The sequence below is a fragment of the Chiloscyllium plagiosum genome, chromosome 6 (genome assembly GCF_004010195.1).
Source record: "Chiloscyllium plagiosum isolate BGI_BamShark_2017 chromosome 6, ASM401019v2, whole genome shotgun sequence".
NCBI classification, from domain to species: Eukaryota; Metazoa; Chordata; class Chondrichthyes; order Orectolobiformes; family Hemiscylliidae; genus Chiloscyllium; species Chiloscyllium plagiosum.
In genome coordinates this window covers 104,493,050-104,498,315 of record NC_057715.1, presented here as the reverse complement: position 1 = coordinate 104,498,315, position 5,266 = coordinate 104,493,050, and the positions used below count along the sequence as shown (strand labels likewise).

At 44.3% G+C, this 5,266-nt stretch overlaps 1 protein-coding gene and 1 pseudogene across 1 annotated transcript in view; one reads left to right on the top strand and one right to left on the bottom strand.

The window, feature by feature from the left end:
- The window catches only part of ppp2r3b (protein phosphatase 2, regulatory subunit B'', beta), a 138,093-nt gene that overhangs the window by 58,340 nt on the left and 74,487 nt on the right, over positions 1–5,266 (top strand). The gene's annotated exons all lie outside the window — the stretch shown is intronic.
- LOC122551190 lies at positions 1,630–1,748 on the bottom strand (annotated as a pseudogene).

Sequence of the window (5,266 nt, the reverse complement as noted above, 5' to 3'; positions counted from 1 at the left end):
CCCAGTCTAGTAGCCTGTATCTCAGTATTCTCCTCGACAACATTGTCGTTTTCTAGAGTGAATACTGTCGAAAAATATTCATTAAGTGATTCCCACTACTGTCCTTGATCGGACCTACCCTCGTTCTCGTGTTTCTCACATATGCATAAAATGCCTTTGGGTTATCCTTGATCCTATCCGCCAGAGATTTTTCATGCCCTCTCTTGGCTCTCCTAATCCCTTTCTTCAGGTCCCTTCTGGCTATCCTGTATCCCTCCACTGCTCTGTCTGAACCCTGTTTCCTCAACCTGATGTAAGCCTCCTTCTTCCTCTTTACAAGGCATTCAACCTCCCTCGTCAACCAAGGTTCCCTCACACGACCATTTCTTTCCTGCCTGACAGGTACATACAGATCAAGGACAAGTCCTATCTGTTCTTTGAAAAAGTTCCACATTTCCACGACATCCTTCCCTGACAGCCTATGCTCCCAACTTATGCTTCACATTTCTTGTGTGGGTGGCATCTTAAGAGTGGGTGACAGCAAGAAGTTTGGGACAATATAGCAAATGAAAAAATTAAAATTTTCAAGCCGAGGTGATAATGTCCAACTTTTCCTTTTTAAAGTTTTAAGGCATCAGAAAAACACCAGTCTCACCACATCATGGCTAATCGTGAACTAATTCAGAGAACGCTGCAGCACTTAACTAACGCACTTTGGTGCTCACTGATATCTCACCATATGTTGCAGTGCACCTGCCAAGATGTTCTGTGCATAGGAAAGCACCTATCTCGTTGGTCTGCGCAGGAAAGAACTCCTAGCTCTTAGCTTTCTTTCTTAATGCTCACATTCTTTGCACTTGATGCATGCAGTGTTTCTGCTTTTCTTTGCCTCTTTGTACTTTGCCATTTCATTCAGCACCTGCAGGCTCTCACCATGTCTGGCTTACCTTTCTTCTAAGAGCAAACAGAAGGATGGCAACTTGTCATAGATGCCAGCACAAAACAGTCGAGCAGATATGTTGTGCCTACAGCATATGGCAGCTACTTGAATGATAAAAACGCTGCATCTGCTTCAAATAAATGTCTATATCTGAAAATTTAAGAGAAGTAGTCTTAATCAGGTGCAGGAGGACTACTGTCACTAAGGGGGAGCCATCATATTTCATCAAGATGAGCCAATAGATGTGAAGCTGGAAGAGCACAGCAGGTCAGACAGCATCCAAGGAGCAGGAAAGTCAATGTTTTGGACTGAAACCCTTTGCCAAATTGTTGGAAAACCTATCTGGTTCACTCCGGTTCTTTTTTTAATTAGATTAGGTTAGATTCCCTAGTGTGGAAACACTCCCTTCGACCCAACAAGTCCAAACCCATCCTCCAAAGAGTGACCCACCCAGACCATTCCCCACATTTACCCCTGAGTAATGCACCTCACACTATGGGCAATTTAGCATGGCCAATTCACCTAACGTCTACATTTTTGGATTGTGGGAGGAAACTGGAGCACCCGGAGGAAACCCACACAGACACCGGGAGAATGTGCAAACTCCACACAGATGGTTGCCCAAGGCTGGAATCGAACTCTGGTCCCTGGTGCTGTGAGGCAGCAGTGCTAACCACTGAGCCACCTTGCCACACATTTTTTTTTAATTTCGTCTACTGCACCTGGTATTCCCAGGCAGTCTCCCATTCACTTACTAACCAGGCCCGAGTCTGCTTAGCTTCCGAGATCAGACGAGATGGGGTGTTTTCAGACTAGCTTGGCCATAGGCTTAGGAAAGAAAACTGTTGAAACTTTATTGCTGGAACAGCACAGCAGGTCAGGCAGCATCCAGGGAACAGGAGATTCGACGTTTCGGGCACAGGCCCTTCTTCAGGAATGCCATCCTTGCCTGGTCTAATCTACCTGTGACTACAGACTTACAGCAGTGTGTTTGCCTCTTAATGGTCATCTGGGTAATTAGGAATGGGCAAAAATTACTGATCTAGCCAGTGATACCTCTCCTAGAAATGATTTTTTTACTGAAAGGAGGTGGAGGATCCACAAATATCCCCATTGGGGAGTTGTCCAGTAATAGCATCAGCTGGGATCATAACTCCAGTGCCTACAGTGACAGAGATTGGAGCTGTTTTGGATGTAATAGGGGTAGAAGCTTTAGCATATTAAGAATATGTCCACCATGGTAATATGGTGGAGCAGCACAACACAATGAAGAGCTTACTCGGTTGCCTCAACATGAAGATTTTGGTATTCCCATGTAAAAGTTCGTAAGCAGACCTGGCCCCAAGTAACAACTCATTTCTTTGTTATCCCCAGAAATTTAAATGCATTCATCTCACCCTACTAGAGAAAGTTAGATTTGTAGGGTCTAAAATTGTTAAAGTCAATCTGAAGGGTTGAGGGCTGCAACATGCCAAATAGAAAACTGAGAAATTGTTCCTCAAGCTTCTATTGCGCTTTAATGGAATAATGTAGAAGCCAAAGACAGAGGTCAGAGAGAGAATAATACAGAAAATTGAAATTGCAAGCAACAAGGAGCAAACATATTGGGCCCACAGTTACATTTTTAAATGAAGCAGCAGAAGTTGCGTAACACTTCAAAGAATGCAAGCTAAGTACTGAAAGTGTTTCTCAAGGGAATAAAGAGAAGTAATGTTCAATTTATATTGAACTAAGATTAGACAGCATTTGGAATAATGTAGACTGTTCTGATCTCTGTACTACAAGTAGAATACTGTAACACTAGAGGAGTGAAATAAGATTGAAGGATCTAATTAGATTGACTAAATGTATCTAACATCAGGCTGACTTGTGAACCTGTCATCAGCAAATGTGGGAGCATATCATTCTGTAATTGGAAGAGCAGCAACATGTTAGGAAATTTAGGTGGTGGCAATGAGGGAGTTGATGAGCGAGCCAGTGCTGCCATCTTTTAAATGCATTCACTTGATGTGGTTTACTGCTTGACCAGTGATTGTTGACCATATGCAATTGCCCTTTAGCAAATGTTAGTAAACTGATGTCTTGAATCCCTGCGAGGATGATTCAAGAGAAGAGTGAAAGTAATAGGGTGGTTGTTATGGGGGACTTTAACTTTCCTGATATTAATTGGGAAAGCTATAGCTCAAGTTCGTTAGATGGGTCAGTGTTTGTCCAATGTGTGCAGGAGAGTTTCCTGACACAATATGTAGACAGGCCAACAAGAGGTGAAGCCATACTGGATTTGGTTCTGGGTAACGAACCAAGCCAGGTGTTAGAATTAGAGGTAGGTGAGCACTTTGGGGACAGTGACCACAATTCGGTGACCTTTACACTAGTGATGGAGAGGGATAAGTGTGCACTACAGGGCAAGAGTTATAAATGGGGGCAGGGAAATTATGATGCTGTGAGGCACGACCTAGGATGTGTGGCTTGGAAAAGTAAGCTTCAAGACAAGGGCGTAACTGATATGTGGAGCTTGTTCAAGGAGCAACTATTGAATGTCCTTGATAATTATGTACCTGTCAGGCAGGGAGGAAAGGGTCGTGCGAGGGAGACGTGGGTTAATAAGGAATTGGAATCCCTTGTTAAATGGAAGAGGGCGGCCTATCTCAAGATGAGACGTGAAGGTTCAATTGGGGCGATTGAGAGTTATAGGGTAGCCAGGAAGGACCTGAAGAGAGAGCTAAGAGCAGCAAGGAGGGGACATGAAAGGTCCTTAGTAGATAGGATTAGGGAAAACCCTAAGGCTTTCTATAGGTATGTTAGGAATAAAAGAATGACTAGGGTAGGAATAGGTCCAGTCAAGGATAGTAGGGGGAAGTTGCGTGTGGAGGCGGAAGAGATTGGGGAGACACTGAATGAATACTTTTCTTCAGTATTCACTCAGGAACAGGGCATTGTTGTCGATGAGAATACAGAGGCACAAATAAGTAGAATGGATGGCTTTGAGGTATGTAGAGAAGAGGTATTGGAAATCCTGGAAAAGGTGAAAATAGATAAGTCCCCTGAGCCTGATGGCATTTATCCTAGGATTCTCTGGGAAGCAAGGGAGGAGATTGCAGAGCCATTGGCCTTGATTTTTATGTCCTCTTTGTCTACAGGAGTAGTCCCAGAAGACTGGAGGATAGCAAATGTGGTTCCCTTGTTCAAAAAGGGGAGTAGGGATAGCCCTAGTAACTATAGGCCGGTGAGTCTCACTTCCGTTGTGGGCAAAGTCTTAGAGAGAATTGTAAGGGATAGGATTTATGCACATCTAGATAGGAATAATGTGATCAAGAATAGTCAGCATGGTTTTGTGAAGGGAAGGTCGTGCCTCACAAACCTTATTGAATTCTTTGAAAAGGTGACGAAGGAGGATGATGAGGGGAAAGCGGTAGATGTGGTATATATGGATTTTAGTAAGGCGTTTGATAAGGTTCCCCATGGTAGGCTACTGCAGAAAATACGGAGATATGGCATTGAGGGTGAGTTGGAGGTTTGGATTAGAAATTGGCTGGATGGAAGAAGACAGAGGGTAGTAGTTGATGGCAAAGTTTCTTCATGGAGTGCCGTCACTAGCGGTGTTCCGCAAGGATCTGTTTTGGGACCATTGCTGTTTGTCATTTTTATAAATGACCAGGAGGAGGGGTTAGAAGGTTGGGTGAGCAAGTTTGCGGATGATACGAAAGTCGGAGGAGTTGTTGACAGTGAGGAAGCATGTGGCAGGTTACAGCAGGATATAGAGAAGCTGCAGAGCTGGGCAGAAAGGTGGCAAATGGAATACAATGTAGCTAAGTGTGAGGTGATTCACTTTGGGAAGAATAACAAAAAGATGGGGTACTGGGCTAATGGTCGGATACTTGGTAGTGTGGATGAGCAGAGGGATCTTGGTGTCCATGTACACAGATCTCTGAAAGTTGCCACCCAGGTAAATAGTGCGGTGAGGAAGGCATATGGCGTACTGGCTTTTATTGGTAGAGGAATTGAGTTCCGGAGCCCTGAGGTCATGATGCAGTCGTATAAGACTCTGGTACGGCCGCATCTGGAATATTATGTGCAGTTTTGGTCGCCATACTATAGGAAGGATGTGGAGGCACTGGAACGGGTACAGAGGAGGTTTACCAGGATGTTGCCTGGTATGGAAGGAAAACCGTATGAGGAAAGACTGAGGCACTTGGGGCTGTTTACACTAGAGAAAAGAAGGTTTAGGGGTGACTTGATTGAGGTGTACAAGATGATTAGGGGGTCAGATAGGGTCGACAGTATGAACCTTTGCCCGCGTATGGATTTGGGTATTACAAGGGGGCATAGCTTTAAATTAAGAGGGGG